Here is a 19,709-nt window from a genome sequence, read left to right as displayed (position 1 = left end):
CACTCCTGGAAATGGAAAAAAGAACACATTGACACCGGTGTGTCAGACCCACCATACTTGCTCCGGACACTGCGAGAGGGCTGTACAAGCAATGATCACACGCACGGCACAGCGGACACACCAGGAACCGCGGTGTTGGCCGTCGAATGGCGCAACATTTGTGCACCGCCGCCGTCAGTGTCAGCCAGTTTGCCGTGGCATACGGAGCTCCATCGCAGTCTTTAACACTGGTAGCATGCCGCGACAGCGTGGACGTGAACCGTATGTGCAGTTGACGGACTTTGAGCGAGGGCGTATAGTGGGCATGCGGGAGGCCGGGTGGACGTACCGCCGAATTGCTCAACACGTGGGGCGTGAGGTCTCCACAGTACATCGATGTTGTCGCCAGCGGTCGGCGGAAGGTGCACGTGCCCGTCGACCTGGGACCGGACCGCAGTGACGCACGGATGCACGCCAAGACCGTAGGATCCTACGCAGTGCCGTAGGGGACCGCACCGCCACTTCCCAGCAAATTAGGGACACTGTTGCTCCTGGGGTATCGGCGAGGACCATTCGCAACCGTCTCCATGAAGCTGGGCTACGGTCCCGCACACCGTTAGGCCGTCTTCCGCTCACGCCCCAACATCGTGCAGCCCGCCTCCAGTGGTGTCGCGACAGGCGTGAATGGAGGGACGAATGGAGGGACGAATGGAGACGTGTCGTCTTCAGCGATGAGAGTCGCTTCTGCCTTGGTGCCAATGATGGTCGTATGCGTGTTTGGCGCCGTGCAGGTGAGCGCCACAATCAGGACTGCATACGACCGAGGCACACAGGGCCAACACCCAGCATCATGGTGTGGGGAGCGATCTCCTACACTGGCCGTACGCCACTGGTGATCGTCGAGGGGACACTGAATAGTGCACGGTACATCCAAACCGTCATTGAACCCATCGTTCTACCATTCCTAGACCGGCAAGGGAACTTGCTGTTCCAAAAGGACAATGCACGTCCGCATGTATCCCGTGCCACTCAACGTGCTCTAGAAGGTGTAAGTCAACTACCCTGGCCAGCAAGATCTCCGGATCTGTCCCCCATTGAGCATGTTTGGGACTGGATGAAGCGTCGTCTCACGCGGTCTGCACGTCCAGCACGAACGCTGGTCCAACTGAGGCGCCAGGTGGAAATGGCATGGCAAGCCGTTCCACAGGACTACATCCAGCATCTCTACGATCGTCTCCATGGGAGAATAGCAGCCTGCATTGCTGCGAAAGGTGGATATACACTGTACTAGTGCCGACATTGTGCATGCTCTGTTGCCTGTGTCTATGTGCCTGTGGTTCTGTCAGTGTGATCATGTGATGTATCTGACCCCAGGAATGTGTCAATAAAGTTTCCCCTTCCTGGGACAATGAATTCACGGTGTTCTTATTTCAATTTCCAGGAGTGTAATTTCATTCGTTGTGTAGACATTTATTAACAATAAAATATTTTGAGAGTGGCTAAGGTCGGCAATCCATTGTAAAGCATCAATACAAATATTGCATAAAATTACATCACTTGTTTCATGTAAAGTCAGCAGATTCCTATCATGCTAGTTATTATCAGTAAAGTATATTTGATTGAACTATAAGACGAGCTGTATTGATGTCAACTATTTAGTTTTAATTAGATTTGCATCCAGTTTCTTAAATTGTTATCAGAACACATAGATTATATGTCATTTATATAGCTAGCTGCTAGCGCTAGCTAGCTCTCTTCACCGCAAGCAACGTGTCAAACTTTGTGGTGTCTCCATTTCACTACATGTGTGTATATTTCGTATAGGCTGTATGTTGCAATGAGCATCAGCTGCCATAGTGTTCAAAGGTACGACGTCACAGCAACATATATATGACGACCTCTGTTATCAAATATTGTAAATACTGATTGTGTCAACTACTAAACTGTAAAGCCATATCTACTTTGGTAAGACAACATCCTTTACATTTCATAATTTTAGTGGATAGTTCCTTAAGAAAATATTATTCTGTATATTAAAGTATATTCTCAGTTTCATGACCATCGTTCAATTACACTGGCCACGAACGATGAGAAGCTGTTTCTAATTATCTGATCTGTGGATGCTGCCATTTTAACGAAGGTTTAAGCGATGTGTGAAGCCTTAAGGGCACCAACACCAAATAAGAGCGCTTTATGGTATGTATTCCGTAATTAATTCCTGTAAATACTCTTGAACCAAGGTCGAGTATTATCTCTGTAAGCTGTATGTTGATGACATGAAGAAAATTCTGTTTTGTATCTTAGATCTGAAGATGGCTGGACTGGTTGCCGAAAATGGTAATCAATCCAAAGAAAAAAAATTGTGGGTGATCTTAACTTCACGGGTTTTCAGTCCCTAACACAAATGGAGAAATTTACAACGGATCGCGCATCTCCTGCTTCACAACATCACCAAAGTTCAATACTTCCTTTTATTGAGTAGTGTCATTGTCACTGTAAGATGTCATGGTCTCCTGACCTTCATTGCTTACATATTCAGCCCTCATAATCATATTCCGCACATCAAGACGCTTCATTCGAACCCAAACTCGATAAGATAAAGTTAATGTTGTATGAATTCATGTAAACGATATGCAAATAACTAATAAATCGCAAGTGCGCACCATGGTTGAAATACTCGAGGCTGGCGTACACACATACATTCCAGACACGACGGTCACAGGAGCTTTCAGTTCAAGAGAGGCAACCGCAGCCAGGAGGCCAGTCCCAACCCATCTACGTCGGCCAGTGACCGCCCGTAGCGCAGACAACGTTTGCCCGAGTGAAAGGACGACACCGTGTTCGGCTTAAAAGCAAATTCCGCTAGAGCGGCCAGCCTACGCATTCTTTACACATAGCACGCAGTTTCAAAGATTTTCACAGGGAGACAGCAAACGCTAAACGCAGATACTACAGATTTCCGGATTGGTCGCCTTAAACGAAACGTCATTCTCCCATTTTAGAAGAGCAATGCTGATTGGCAACGATATTTCTGACGCCTTGAGCTGAAGGAGTAATGGAAGAGTCTGAAAGATATACCCCTTCACGTCTGGCGTGGAGAGGGGTCGTTCCATTGACGCTCTTGGAGCGAGAACACGTAACGAGAGCGTGTGCACTCGTACGTGTACTCAAAGAGCAAGGAACAAGTCTCTCCTCAGTACTTCACTGGGAGAGCACCTCTGTCGAGAACGAATCGAAGTGCGACTCTATATTGAGTCCTTGCGATTAAGCATTGTTCACTGTGTTGGCCGCCACACTATTGTGCGGTGTGAACGGACAGAGTTATAGTTAAACGCCGGCGAGCGAATTTTTGAGTGGCATCGCAGTGGACTGGTTATCTGACCGGTGTACCACGCCAGTAGTTGGACTAGGGGCGAATAGGAGTCCTTGACTTCATTAAGGCGTAGGGAGAGTTTGATTGGCGAAGGTCAATCCAGATAGAACGACAGTTATCTTATTTGTCAGCAGCGAGCGGCGCAGACAGTAGTCATCACAGCTTATGGTATTGTGCGCTACAGCTCTTGCGAGCCCCATATTTCCTCCACAACAGTACACTTCACTGCATTTCACACGCGACAGCCTTGACCGTACCTAGCAACATTCTAACGGTTAATTATTCAAGTTGAGTCGGCACGGATCTCAGCCATTCTGCCAAGTCAATAACAATCATAAACTTTGTATAGAAATTTCATTAGCGAATCCTGTCCTTGAGAGGTAACTTCATATTCCGAAAAGAACCCGGAAATCAGTTCATAACTTAAGGTGCCATTGTGATTTCTCAGAATTTTAGCAAAAATAAATAATAATTTTCCTTAGTTTCATGTTTTTCTTACACTAACTAGCATTACTCCAGTACCCAAGTATCCCACTAGTAATGTAAGAAATTTTGTGAATTTGTGTGTCATTTCCTTACAGCAGACGACTCCAGAGGATATATATTGCTGAAAGTGTTTCAGGCATTTCTCTTCAGAACGTTAGGAGCGTCTGTCTGTCTTCTGTAGTAGTGTGGGGGTGGAAATTGCATCTTGCAGGAGCCACAGGGTAAAGGGTACATCTCACATTAATCCGTTGCGCAGAGTAACAGTAGCAACCACATGCTCACATCACACATGATGATCCCACGTCAAATGCGTGTTTCTATAGAACGCAAAACCAGTCCAAGTTGCAAATATTTTATTTTTCATTCGATGACTAGTTTCGAGCCGAGAACAATTTTCAAATCTGCACAACAAAATCGAAAATGGCATTTCCGAAGATGTCGAAAAATGTGTAATGTACATTACACTGCATGCAGATGCTAGAAGTTCGTAAATGGGGTGTTTGCTAATACAGCTGCAAAGCGTGGACGGGACGCTATGAGAAACCAGTTCCCTCAGAGTAGCTCGCGTCGACGGCGAAGGATGTGAGCCGCTGCCAGGGTTGTGGCCACTTGTGGGTAGACCAGGCGGCGCGTTATGGCAGATAAAGTCTTGGGGCCGCCTAGTCTGGCAACCCTTCCCTTACTCATGCCTCCTCCCCCCTTCCTATAAATTGGGTGGAGCGGGGAGTGGGGGAGCAGCGTTTTATTCACGCAATTGCCCGCAGCAGCGCTGAGCCCCAAATTGTTTCGGCGTGCGCTCCGCATTCCTCCTTCGGTCGAATTATGAATTTAGCAAATGGCTCGGAAGGAATTTTAGAAGGGCCGCTGTCTTCTGTCTGCCACAGCAGCAGTTGGCCGCCCAGACGGAACCAGCGAGCAGTGGGGCACAGGCGCAGCTGCGCAACAGCCGCGATCCCTCATAATTCCTGCACATCTGAACAGCTGCAACTTCCCAGAATGAAACGAATTCCCACTGAACCCTCGGATGTAGCGTGACAACTTCGAACTGTAGGCAAAAATTGTGTGCATACCCACCTCTATCGATACCTATCTGCTCATCAGGAAGGAATAAGTGTTTAAATTGGTGACAATGAGGTTTTGAGAGGCAGACAGCTACCACGACAGCAATACGCTCATGGGAAGCGTGCAAGGGATAAGTCCCTGCAGTCGCACTATTCATTTGTGTCGTCGTTGTCTCAGACGGATAGAGCGTCTGCCATGCAAGCAGGAGATCCCGGGTTTGAGTCCCGGTCGGGGCACACATTTTCAGCTGTCCTCATCGAGGTATATCAACAACTCCTGTCCCCAGCTGAGGGTTTCAATTAATTATCAATTATTCTAGAAAAGCTGCACGGTCAACAATGGTATCTGTTCTTTCCAGAACAGCTACTATCTTCACATCTATATAGTTAAAGGCTACCGAGCCATTGACCTCCGTCTGTGCGAATGCGCACAGGTTGCCCGAACTCTTACGGGAATCGTCACCTTAGTGTGCGCGAGTAATGAGTGCATTGGCAAATATCTATTAGGTACATTACGTATGTAGATTGTGGACAGTTGGGAATGTGGGTCTCACGGGAAGAGTGCAAGGAATAAGTCCTGCAGTCGCGCTATTCATCTGTGTCCTCGGTGGCGCAGATGGATAGAGCGTCTGCTTTGTAAGCAGGAGACCCCGGGTTCGAGTCCCGGTCGGGACACATTGTCAGATATCCCCAAAGAGGTATATCAACAGCACCTGCCGGCGCATGAGGGTTTCAATTAATTATCACTTATTCTAGAAAGGCTGCACGGTCACAAATGGTATCTGTTCTTTCGAGAACAGTTACTATCTTCATATATATATAGAGAAAATAGTTGTTGTTGCCAAATGAATCTCGCCGGCATACAGCTGGAAAAACAGCACCTAGATGGTCAAAAATGGATTAAACGACACTCCTTCTGAAAGTTAGCCTAATTTATTAATCACCCACGTGGATCCTCTGCCAAGTACTAACACTGATATACAATACAGAGTACCACCCACAGGATTCAGCTACGTCAAGGCAATTGCGAAGTGTGTTTCAAAAACTATGCAGCTGACATTACATGCATGCACGAGCGACCTTGGGATGCACTTCCATTTAGGATCATTTATTTCATTTATTTTTCTTAGGACATATGTCTATGTGGCCTATCTAGTTTTATTGTGCTTGCGTTCTCGGCAGCTCTTTTGTGATTGTCTCACAGAGGTAGTGTTAGTGTAATATTTCGAGGCTAACATCGCAGAAGAGTAAGGAGTCATATTCTTGAAGATTTAAGCATTTGACCGCAAAGAGGGTCCATTCAACATGGAGCAGAACATAAATATGCACAAAGTGACGATTGACATCATTATGAACGTAGGGATTTAACTTAAAAGTCTGCAGGCTGCGACGGGGCGGTAAATAAACAAGTGCGGTTGAAGAGTTCACATGAATGTGCGTATACAAATGTTGGTTTAAAAAATGATATTGCAAATTTTGGCTCTCACGTAAGCCTCAGGGGATGATTTCCACACTTGGTGCAGTAGTACACTATTCCACACCCGCGCATTGGTTATAGTTTTGAATTAATATTGATAAGTACAGTTTATGCTAGTGAACAAAAATTAGTCGATTATTATAAAACGATCAGTTTTTTACGTCACAGTTCTATCACTATTTATTGGCGTTGTCCTTTTCTTTCACACGATGAAATTAGCACTGGTAAGGGGGTTTACAGTTCTACTTTAATAATAATTTGACTCCGAGCCCCCAATAGCAGTAATGTACGCTGCTATACACGAAAACTACACAATCAATTCGAACAGAACCACAAGTCCCACTGTCCCATTTGTTCTAGCAGTTTTGGCGCAAAATCACAGATCGCTACATGTTCACTTACACCGATGTATACCTTGTAATTGCACTCCCTCAAATAATCGTAGCGCTCCCAGTTCACCAAATATATGCTTGCACACTTTCACTATTAAACAACCCTCTCTGTCGAAATAAATCGGCGCGAGAAAAAATTCTCATACGGCCACATGGGCCACCCTGAAGTGGGGCTCGCTCGCCGCCCACCCTCCAAACCGACTGACCAACGACTGACCCCTTGACAAGATGGCCGCCCGCTTATATAGGCTCGGACGTCTACCCCCTTGATTATGCAAGTACCAACCTCACCAGTTAAGGTTACAAATTTTGATACATACAGCCCTCGACAAAAATAAGTACACCATCACAAACTCGATAAAAAGTACATCTTATTTACTATGTGACACTAATTTCTAGGATTATTCTATCGCCCGTAAATCAGGTTTAATTTATGCAAAATTTTGCCACTTAGTGCAGATTTGTTTGTTTACATCTGTGCTGCAAAGTTTTAACATATAAGTGCATATAGCACCGTTTTTGGACGTAATCTATAGCGACAAACACATCGCTCTGCTCAAAATCTTCATATCTATAATAATTAATTAATGATGGGTGATAAATGTTAATAATAATTTGCAAACAATGAAAAATATTGAAAGTTAAGTATATAGTATAAATTAACTAGTTTAAAATACGTGTGATGCCACCCAGAATATTGTATGGTGCCGTTCTTTACGTCATGAATTTTCTATTGAATTTTATAAAGAATTTTCCCTCAAACTTTGTTTATTGCTCTTTACGGGCTTAATTATTTATGAATCTTAACATATGACTACGGCACTCGATCCGCTATGACGAAAAGTTTTTAATGAGTGCTCACTCATCCCTGTAGTTATCTACTAATTTTATTAATCTTTCAGTATTCGTGATATTAACCGATCACGAGGTTACTATAACTTTGGCATCTCGTGACTTGAAATAAAGATCGATCTTTCAGCATATTGCTGACCACAATCCACTGCCGCGTCGCTCTTCGCCGTAAGTTACATAGTTTTCGCGTAATGCGAGAAAAACGAAACAATGCCCCAAGCTGCAGGCCACTTGGCGACGGAGGCGTCCCACCGGCCGTTGCAAATCTCGCGAGGGCGCGCCACGCGCTTCTGCGAATCGCGCAGAATGTAGCTTGCTCGCTCTCCACAAAGCAATCCTTGCATACTAGACCTATTCATCTAGTAACGGGGGTTTGTACCGTCACAAGGCTGAGTCGATAATAGGTTGGAATGCCTGCAGAAAGCAAATGCGCTGATTCTGTTTTCATGATCGATTCCTCTCTCAGTCCACTGCTAGTGCGATGACTGACTGACTGCACACAGGTCGATCTCTCTGTTCACTATAAGTCCACTGTCTCTGATTGCTAGTTTAATTTATCATCAGACCGATCATTCGGCTGGTCCTGCTTGGCAGTTTAATTATTGGTCTCTCCCAGTCTGCCCCCACTCTGTGCCGAATTTTCTGTCATATCGCTTTCCTGATCTCAATTTGCAAACCCACGCAATAAGCTATTGATACTTAACGATACCTCCAAGTCTTCGTTCAGGGTAAAATTTCAGATGATTTGGAGCTGACATGTTATAACCTCGAAACCGACAAGTCATCCACATGCTGGCTCCTTTTTGTGGCACCTTTTGTCATTGGCTACCGTCTACCTAGTGACTTGCGCACCGCTCGGCTTTGCTTCAAGTGTTTGTCTGCATTCCTAAGTTATCAAGAAAGCAGCCGCCCTACAACAAACCTACTTGTTTCAGTTCTGCTGCCGTCTGAGTATCAGACTTTCATCTTATTTCAAAGGTTATTTACCTCCGATCAGTAACATAACTGAATATGTATATGATACGGGATGTTACCGGAGGATGATATATTACAAAATGTAGCATAATACAAAGCACTCATTAGATTCAGTAAAACACAAAATAAGTTCTGAAATGCATGGCCACCGGCAACCAGCTGCTCAGGAGCTGAGGGGACACTTATGCCAGTTGTAGAATATGAGACTTTCCAAAAACAGAAATACCTCTGCTTTGCTCAAATATTCCCTGATTTTTCTTACTTGGCAGCATTACTCTACTGTCCGTCAGAATTTTAACAAGGCAACCCTTCCAAAACGAAACAAACACTTTAGTTAAACTTTACTTCAATGGTTTTTGAAGAGTCTCACATTCTGCAACCGGCATAAGTGTTCCCTCATTTCCTGAGCACCTGGTCGGCGGTGGTCACGTATTTTAGAATTTATTCTGTATTTTATTGAGTCTAATTAGTGCTCTGTAACATGTTACGTTTTGCAGTATATCCTTCTCCCATAATACCTCATATGATATTAACATTCAGTTCTGTTAGTGATCGCAGGAAAATAAGCTCTGAAGTAAGACGACACTCCTAGATGGCAGCAAAACTGTTATGTCGGCCAGTAAGCCAAAGTGGATGGGAAGGAGTATTACAATTTATCTGCGCAAAAGAGTATAAATTTACTGATGCTCAACATTATTTTCCAGATTTCGCATCATCCGACGTCCACCTACTGTGAAGTTAAGAAACTTCCTGGCAGATTAAAACTGTGTGCCCGATCGAGACTCGAACTCGGGACCTTTGCCTTTCGCGGGCAAGCGCTCTACCATCTGAGCTACCGAAGCACGACTCACGCCCGGTCTCACAGCTTTACTTCTGCTAGTATCTCGTCTCCTACCTTCCAGACTTTACAGAAGCTCTCCTGCGAACCTTGCAGAACTAGCACTCCTGAAAGAAAGGATATTGCGGAGACATGGCTTAGCCACAGCCTGGGGGATGTTTCCAGAATGAGATTTTCACTCTGCAGCGGAGTGTGCGCTGATATGAAACTTCCAGAGTCGTGCTTCGGTAGCTCAGATGGTAGAGCGCTTGCTCGCGAAAGGCAATGGTCCCGAGTTCGAGTCTCGGTCGGGCACACAGTTTTAATCTGCCAGGAAGTTTCATATCAGCGCACACTCCGCTGCAGAGTGAAAATCTCATTCTGGATACTGTGAAGTTGTTCAAAGAAATTTTAAACTAGGAATTGCGAGTAGAGTAGCTCTAACAGTACAAGAAAACCTTGACCCTGAATACCATAATACTACTGATGTCAATGTACCTAATATATTCAAAGTCACATCCAGGGAGGGCAGAGAAAGGGAGGATGGAGGAGTCGGTGTGGAGGTCAGCCAGTCACGTCATCACCCTCTGACAAATAGGAATCATTAGATGTCTGTGCCCTCTAGTGAAAGGTCCAGCAGGTCTGTCTGTACTGTAGCGGGAGGACAAGCGTTGTTTGAATATTTATTTACAAATAATAATACATATTGTTTACTGACAATAATTTCTCAGTTCATACTTCTCCTCCTCCCCCTCCCCCCCTCTCTCTCTCCCCCTCTGTGACAATGGCATGAGTCTTGTGACCATAGTGAGAGGATCAGGACACCCAAGAGTATTATTTGACATCTGTGCTTCGTAATCAGAGGAACGTAATTAGACTGGTAAACTGACCATAAAAATTTGTTGGTAATTCTCAAAAGAGGCTGTAAATTTGGTAAATTGGTTGTAAAAATTGACGTGAAATTGGTAGAATTGGCAAACTGATAGCAAAGGCCAACATACAAATGTACTTGCTTGCTGTTGTAAATATGTTCCTTCTTGTAGTAAAGATGTGTGCAATGCTGACGTAACTGCACATAAAAAATGTATAGGTCTTTGTGTTTCAGAACTCTATATAATTCCCACTCCCGCTTTTGAGCAATTCCATTTGTATTTTTTACTGAAAGAAAACAATATCAAGGATAAAATAAAAAGACATATGGCTTATTGTTAATCATAAACTTTTTCTGAAATACAGTTTGTTAACAATATTTTTAATAATTTTTTAATATTATTAATTACTTGCAGAGTTACTTAACAGTAAATAATAGTTTTTTTTTATTTCAACATAAATGTACACAAGGGAAGTAGAGGAGAGGGGAAGAGGAAGGGGTGTGTGACCTTGAATATAATAAACACAGTTGCATAAGACTTAATAAGTTACTCAAAGTCGAGGTTGGCTCCTACTGGTAGTGCTGTCCGCCCCCAGTAGCTGTTGAGAAGGCTGGAACTGACAAAAATAACAAGGCAGTGAAGGACTTTGAGGTGTCGCTGTTCGGGACTGCTCATCTGTCTACGTAATTTACCCTGGAAATAACACACATCAAGGATTTACTGACTGATTAATTTGGGTCTGGGAAATAATGATGAGGAACCTCATGCTGCAGAAGAAAATGTGGATGATGACCTGCCACCAGTTGAACGAGACCACTCCGCTAAATCTGTGCTACTGCTAACGACTGCGTATCATTCTTCATTCTTTGAATGCTGTAATTTATGACTGAAATTATCTGTCACGTTATTTATGTCATTTCATTGTAAGATAGCCATTTTTGTTACTGTTTTTGTGGAATCTGGAAAAAAGGGCCGGGTTCGATTCCCGGCTGGGTCGGAAATTTTCTCCGGTCAGGGACTGGGTGACATGTTGTCCTAATCATCATCATTTCATCCCCATCGACGCACAAGTCGCCGAAGTGGCCTCAACTCGAAAGACTAGCACCCGGTGAAGGGTCTATCCAGCGGGAGGCTCTAGTCACACGACATTTACATTTTTTCCCGGTAGTGTGAAACGACCCCTTAGAAAAATTAATGAATTACTGTGGTGATAAACCTCTTACATTATTTGATTTTCAAACAGCTGAGCAGAACTGAACGCACTCAGACATCTCGCTCTTTACCTATTCTGATCAACACTAAACTGACACACAATATTTTTTTAGCGCAACGCAATCTGACTTTCAATAATCCCTACAAAAGAATGGCCCTGACTAACATTAACCTATACCTTTCATGTGTCACTTACCTCACAAAAATCTTCGTTACTCGAGCTACTGCAATACAGCAAGCGCCACTACTGCCAGCTAAATAAAAGATTCTAACTACTGAAGTCACTAACTACTGATAGACATAGTTAGCAAATGAAAGATTTTGATAAAGAACAAACAATGTAATTACCTTAATAGTGTTCAAAAGTCATTAATATATATATATATATATATATATATATATATATATATATAATCAGTTCAAGACATCCAGTCTTACAAATTTACTGTCTCTGATGTACACACGTCCAGATCATCCGCTCTCAAAACTCCGCCATCTCTCTCCCCACATCCGCCACTGCTGGCGGCTCACCTCCAACTGCGCAACGCTACGCGCTGTTAACACCCAGCTGCCCAACACTACAATAGCCAACAACAATGCAAACCAGCCACAGACTGCACACAGCACAGCCAGTGATTTTCATACAGAGCGCTACGTGGCGTTACCTATAAAAAAAACCCTAAACACCCTACTTACAAGTGCTATCCTACTAAAGTATTCAGCGATGATGCTGTGTGAGCCGTACACGTGTACTCTGAATACATTACAGGACTGCACTACCTTAATTGAAGCTAATCATTTCAAAAAAGTTGTACGTGATGTTTTAATCTATAGTGAGTAATACGTGATTTAATTTATCAGTATGGGGTAGATATGAGTCATAAATCAAAATCTGTCTGTGACAACTAATTACATCTCAATCACGACAGCTAAAGACTAGATATCACGAAACCAGCGCAGTTTATGACGTGCTGTGCAGCGTAGGCCTACAGGCGGGATCCGTGCGCCCTCATATCTTATGCAGTAGCGGTTTAACGCGGCGCGCTGTGGGACTTGCCGGCGTAATCGATTGTACGTAGCGCGCTCTCTAGCAGCTGTCCGTCAAGCGGCGAATTACGAAGCGCGAAATACCAATAGTGGTAATCTTTTATGCAAATGCAGCGGAACAGGTAGTGGAAACAGCGCGGCGACGACTCTGTTTGCCTGGTGGGACACGACAAATGAATTGCAAACAACCAAATTAATGCCGGACTAACAAAGCGACGTGCACGGAACGGGACAACCGCCGGGCGGCGCAGAGCGGCGCCGTTTAAAAACGCTAACTGCATTAGCGCCACCGCCCCGCCTCTGCCTACTGCGTATTGACTCGCAGGGGGGCCGCACCACGCCTACCGCGTACTGTGTGTGTGGTCGCGTGGCTTTTTTTGCTTTGCGGCTGACGGGTGGTCGCTCGCGCACCAGCGTGGGAGTTCAGCCGAGTTTGTAGTTCAGTGGTGAGAGAAACGTATCGATTCGTACTACTGACAAGGGGAGGCCACAACGTTTGGAACGCGAATTTACTGCAAACTTCGTAAACTCGTACTACTCCATAACGACAACAAAATGTGTAAGCAGTAGCGCGTACTTGTCAAGCGTTATTGAAAAAATCGCAAGATAATTTCGGTCGTCAAATATTTATCTGTGCGTGACTATTTTTACCATGTAGCGGCTGCAGCCCAGTGGTGCCGGCCCGGTATGCCATCTAGTTGACACAATAATTCATAGATATAATTTCAGTGGTCACATGAATAGTTGGAAGTGGATCCGGGAGTAAATAGCTCTGATTACAAGAACATCCCCTGAGTATACAGGGTGTTACAAAAAGGTACGGCCAAACTTTCAGGAAACATTCCTCACACACAAAGAAAGAAAATATGTTATGTGGACATGGGTCCGGAAAAATTAGTAGACTGCCAAATAACATTGTAAATTTAATAAAAGTTCATCCGATTACACGTATTTTCCCCATCATATCAATTGTAATATAAATAGTAAAAAATGACTGAGCGGAAAATAAAAAAAACTGACGAACGGAACTCGATCCAGTTGCTTGAACGCCAACCACTTTTATTCAATCATTTTATTCTATATTGTTCGTTGAATTTATTGTGGGCAGACGTCTGATGACACCCGTTCAGTCTGTTCATTGATCCATTCGCTCAGTTCTTTATTAGGAAGGGTAGCTAACGCTCTGACCGAACACGCTGAGCTACCGAGCCGGCACCAGTCGGCTGCTGCCGCTTCATGTTAAAAATGGCCACGCACAGATATACACTCCTGAAAATTGAAATAAGAACACAGTGAATCCATTGTGCCAGGAAGGGGAAACTTTATTGACACATTCCTGGGGTCAGATACATCACATGATCACACTGACAGAACCACAGGCACATAGACACAGGCAACAGAGCATGCACAATGTCGGCACTAGTACAGTGTATATCCACCTTTCGCAGCAATGCAGGCTGCTATTCTCCCATGGAGACGATCGTAGAGATGCTGGATGTAGTCCTGTGGAACGGCTTGCCATGCCATTTCCATCTGGCGCCTCAGTTGGACCAGCGTTCGTGCTGGACGTGCAGACCGCGTGAGACGACGCTTCATCCAGTCCCAAACATGCTCAATGGGGGACAGATCCGGAGATCTTGCTGGCCAGGGTAGTTGACTTACACCTTCTAGAGCACGTTGGGTGGCACGGGATACATGCGGACGTGCATTGTCCTGTTGGAACAGCAAGTTCCCTTGCCGGTCTAGGAATGGTAGAACGATGGGTTCGATGACGGTTTGGATGTACCGCGCAGTATTCAGTGTCCCCTCGACGATCACCAGTGGTGTACGGCCAGTGTAGGAGATCGCTCCCCACACCATGATGCCGGGTGTTGGCCCTGTGTGCCTCGGTCGTATGCAGTCCTGATTGTGGCGCTCACCTGCACGGCGCCAAACACGCATACGACCATCATTGGCACCAAGGCAGAAGCGACTCTCATCGCTGAAGACGACACGTCTCCATTCGTCCCTCCATTCACGCCTGTCTCGACACCACTGGAGGCGGGCTGCACGATGTTGGGGCGTGAGCGGAAGACGGCCTAACGGTGTGCGGGACCGTAGCCCAGCTTCATGGAGACGGTTGCGAATGGTCCTCGCCGATACCCCAGGAGCAACAGTGTCCCTAATTTGCTGGGAAGTGGCGGTGCGGTCCCCTACGGCACTGCGTAGGATCCTACGGTCTTGGCGTGCATCCGTGCGTCGCTGCGGTCCGGTCCCAGGTCGACGGGAACGTGCACCTTCCGCCGACCACTGGCGACAACATCGATGTACTGTGGAGACCTCACGCCCCACGTGTTGAGCAATTCGGCGGTACGTCCACCCGGCCTCCCGCATGCCCACTATACGCCCTCGCTCAAAGTCCGTCAACTGCACATACGGTTCACGTCCACGCTGTCGCGGCCTGCTACCCGTGTTAAAGACTGCGATGGAGCTCCGTATGCCACGGCAAACTGGCTGACACTGACGGCGGCGGTGCACAAATGCTGCGCAGCTAGCGCCATTCGACGGCCAACACCGCGGTTCCTGGTGTGTCTGCTGTGCCGTGCGTGTGATCATTGCTTGTACAGCCCTCTCGCAGTGTCCGGAGCAAGTATGGTGGGTCTGTCACACCGGTGTCAATGTGTTCTTTTTTCCATTTCCAGGAGTGTATATTTGACGACCGAAATTATCTTGCGAGTTTCTCAATAACGCTTGAGAAGTACGCGCTACTGCTTACACATTTTGTTGTCCTCATGGCGTACTACGAGTGTACGAAGTTCGCAGTAAATCCGCGTTCCAAACGTTGTGGCCTCCCTTTGTCAGTTACAACACCAGGGAGAGGCCACAGCGGTACCATTCAGGACCGGTTCAAGGTTCCCAAATAAGCTGCTAACAAAAAGAATTAACAGATGTGCAAAAGTTATATTTTCTGAGATATTGAGACCTGAGGGAAAGAAAATTCAGCTACACTGCAGTAATTCAGAGATTTGGGAAACGACGCTGATCTAGTTGGAAAGAAGGATGCTTAGTTGAAAGTGGGTAACGAGTGCGTACAGAAACAAAACCAAACATAATCACTGATTTAGTAGGTATGTCATTAACTGTCGATTGAAGCTGAATGTGTTATTCAGTTCTCTGATACACTGACGCAGGTCATTCCAGAATCAAGTTTCTGCTACTGAAAAGAACATAGAGGAAGCTACGTAGTGGGGAACGATTGTTTCTGCTGTATCGTCAGACAAGAGCGTTATGGTTGAGGAGAGCTATATCGGGCTGGCTATATTGACAGGACGGCGGAGGAGACAGATTGTATGGAAACTTCCTCACTTGTCTGCACACAGCTAAGAAAGCTCTCCATTTGTGAAATATGATCAAACTGTTGAATGCTGCGAGTAGTCGAATGCAAGCTCTCATCACCAGTTCCAAACGCCAAGCTTGCTAGAGAAAGACCCTGCACGATAACACCCCCGTAATCGACAACTGAAAGCAAGAGTTTGCACAACATTCTTTTTCAGGACAAAGGAAAAGTGTTTCATGTTTTTCTAGGGCATTGTGAGTTTCAGACCGCTTCTTTCACATTACAGCTATGTGCTCAGACAAGTTCAGAATTTCGTCTATTACTTCTCCTAGACCCTTTACTGAGGGAGGTACGTGGATATTAGTAGCATTTTGGATTAAAGATGGTGGGGATTACCGATATTTAATAACTAGCTGTACTCGGCCAGGCTGTGGCTCAGTCTGCTTCAATGGGAAAAGAATGAAAAGAGAGATCACACGTTTCTAAAATGTAACTGTCTCTCTCTCTCCATCTTCCCCTGCTGTCAGTTCTTTGTCCATCTCCTCCTCCTTCCCCCATTCTCTGTCCCATCACCTTCTCTCTCTCTCTGTCCATCTTCTCCTCGCCCGTCCATCTCTTCCTCCCTGTTTTAAATGTCCATTTCCTCCCAACCCCTGTCCATCTTCTTTTCCTCCCTCCCTCCCCCCCCCCCCCCGTTCTGGTCTTGAGCGTTGTTTATTGTTACGACAATTCTGATTCTGTGGCATAATGCTAATCATAAACCAATAAGCCGTAAGTGCTACTTTTATATATATATATATATATATATATATATATATATATATATATATATTTGTGTGTGTGTTTGTGTGTGTGTGGTGTCACCGCCAGACACCACATTTGCTAGGTGGTAGCCTTTAAATCGGCCGCGGTCCGTTAGTATACGTCGGACCCGCGTGTCGCCACTATCAGTGATTGCATACCAAGCGCCGCCACACGGCAGGTCTAGTCTAGAGAGACTCCCTAGCACTCGCCCCAGTTGTACAGCCGACTTTGCTAGCGATTGTTCACTGTCTACATACGCTCTCATTTGCAGAGACGACAGTTACCTAGCCTTCAGCTACGTCATTTGCTACGACCTAGCGAGGCGCCATATTCAGTTACTATAATTACTTCAAGAATGTATTCTGAACAGATAATATTGTGAACCATGTATCGTCAAGAGCGACGTTCATCATTAATGGATTAAAGTTAAGTATCAAACTAATTATGTCCGTTTTCTGAATTCTCATTCCTCGTCATATTACAGACCTCACGTCAGTATAGTTCTTCCTTCCTCACGCCAGCCTGCGTGAGCTAAAACGCGTGCACTTCGGTCTCCACTCGTAACACGGTGTTGGCTCTTCTGCTAACACACACACACACACACACACCCACACACACCCACACACACACACACACACACACACACATATATATATATATATATATATATATATATATATATATATATATATATATGGTATTACAAAAAGGTACGGCCAAACATTCAGGAAACATTCCTCCCACACAAAGAAAGAAAATATGTTGTGTGGACATGTGTCCGTAAATGTTAAAGCTCATTTTATTACTTCTCTTCAAATCACATTAATCATGGAATGGAAACACACAGCAACAGAACGTACCAGCGTGACTTCAAACACTTTGTAACAGGAAATGTTCAACATGTCCTCCGTTAGCGAGGATACATGCATCCACCCTCCGTCGCATGGAATCCCTGATGCGCTGATACAGCCCTGGAGAATGGCGTATTGTATCACAGCCGTCCACAATATGAACATGAAGAGTCCCTACACTTGGTACCGGGGGTGCTTAGACAAGAGCTTTCAAATGCCCCCATAAATGAAAGTCAAGAGGGTTGAGGTCAGGAGGGCGTGGAGGCCATGAAATTGGTCCGCCTCTGCCAATCCATCGGCCACAGATTCTGTTGTTGAGAAGCGTACGAACACTTCGACTGAAATGTGCAGGAGCTCCGTCGTGCATGAACCACATGTTGTGTCGTACTTGTAAAGGCACATGTTCTAGCAGCACAGGTAGAGTATTCCGTATGAAATCATGATAACGTGCTCGATTGAGCGTAGGTGGAAGAACGTGGGGCCCAATCACCAACAATGCCTGCCCAAACGTTCACAGAAAATCTGTCGGATGTCAACACAAGCACCGAAGTCAACATTACCTTCCTTAAATTGGGTCAACTGGCGGTGAATCGAGGAAGTAGAGTACATACTGACGAAACTAAAATGAGCTCTAACATGGAAATTAAGCGTTTCCGGACACATGTCCACATAACATCTTTTCTTTATTTGTGTGTGAGGAATGTTTCCTGAAAGTTTGGCCGCACCTTTTTGTAACACCCTATATATATATATATGAAAAGTGTATGGTCTATGTGTGTCTAAACGTTTATTACAGTCATGTGTAAAAACTAGGAGTAAAACGTAAAGGTCCTTTTGAGGTATTTAGTAACAATGTCAATATATTTCATCTATATATTATATATATTACAATATACACGTATTACAGTAATAGGTATCTACGACACAGCTGTATTAGAATGCAACGTTGTGTCAAAATTTTAAGGCAGTTGCTCAAGAAATGTCAGAGACTGAAGATTGTGAACAAATGAACATCTACACTGTCAATTTATGGGTATGTACTCACACATTGTTAAATGTAATGTTTGCTGACTGGATAGTGTGTGATGGGAAGTCTAAAAACGTTTTATTTCACTATTTTGATCATTGACAGACCCTATGCATCTTGATTTTTGAACCATTACTTGAAAAATACAGTATAAACTACGAAGACGTTAAAAGTATTCGACGAAATGGACTGTAATTGGTTCCACTGGGATAACAAAGAAAAAAAACCAGTGTTTGCGGATAATGATTCTCACTCATCTAATTTCTGAAAAGAATAATAACCAGAAAAATGAAAAACAAAGTGAAGGAGCTGATACGTACTTATTAGTTTGGATGTAGGATAGTTGAAGCCGTCAGAGAAGCAAATCTGAAGAAAAGTTATGACGAATTAATAGGATTTGCCGACAAAAAAAAAAGAAAAAAAGAAAAAGAGATTGCCAGTGTAAAATGGCGCAAAATGTTCGAAATTCTGGTAAAACTCAAGTAAACAAAACAGTAGGTACAAGCACCAAGAGGGAGCAGTATGAATGATAGAACCAGAACAAAGAGCTTTATTAAAAAGATTTGAATGCAGTTGATTGCCCATACTCCTCAGTCTTTAAACCAATGACGGAAATAAAAGAAAGGTTCACAAGAATGGGATTAAAATAAAGGGTAAAGGGTACTGAGAAACAAATCTCTTCTACTGCAAGTTCTTTGCTTTCCTTATTATTGCAAGCTCTTTGATTTATTCCTCACATGATTGAACTCGAAACTGATGCACTTTACCTTTTCAGACTTATATTTTTTTATTCCCTTTTTAAGTGATGGCAGTCACTTTATACGTATCACAGTGTTTTTATAACAATTCTGTCTTTAATGGTGCCTCTCTCACATCTTTACTCTGCAACACACGTATAATCTTTAAATGAGGTCAAATTGAGCAAAACAATGATGAAAAATCAGTTAAATACATTTTGAATTATAAGCTACTGGAAAGTTACGCAAATTTCAATATTCAGGATAGGTAAAACTATTGAGTCATTAATGGAACTCAGTTAATTTGCAAGTATGACATGTTATATGGTAAAAGACACCTTTTGTTTCAAAGTACAACATGCATATAAGTAATTTCCAAAATATACAGTATTCCATTCAACTAAAGAATTAAAAATGTATTCCAAAAACTT

At 44.2% G+C, this 19,709-nt stretch overlaps 1 non-coding gene across 1 annotated transcript; it reads left to right on the top strand.

Moving 5' to 3' along the window:
• The first annotated feature begins 5,499 nt into the window (after window positions 1–5,499).
• Trnat-ugu (transfer RNA threonine (anticodon UGU)) lies at window positions 5,500–5,574 on the top strand. Its single transcript has one exon. It is a non-coding gene; the product is annotated as a tRNA-Thr (tRNA).
• The last annotated feature ends 14,135 nt before the right edge of the window (window positions 5,575–19,709 follow it).

Source organism: Schistocerca cancellata, chromosome 7 (genome assembly GCF_023864275.1).
Source record: "Schistocerca cancellata isolate TAMUIC-IGC-003103 chromosome 7, iqSchCanc2.1, whole genome shotgun sequence".
NCBI lineage: Eukaryota > Metazoa > Arthropoda > Insecta > Orthoptera > Acrididae > Schistocerca > Schistocerca cancellata.
The sequence above is the reverse complement of the archived record's forward strand: the minus strand, read 5'-3'. Positions and strand labels throughout refer to the sequence as shown.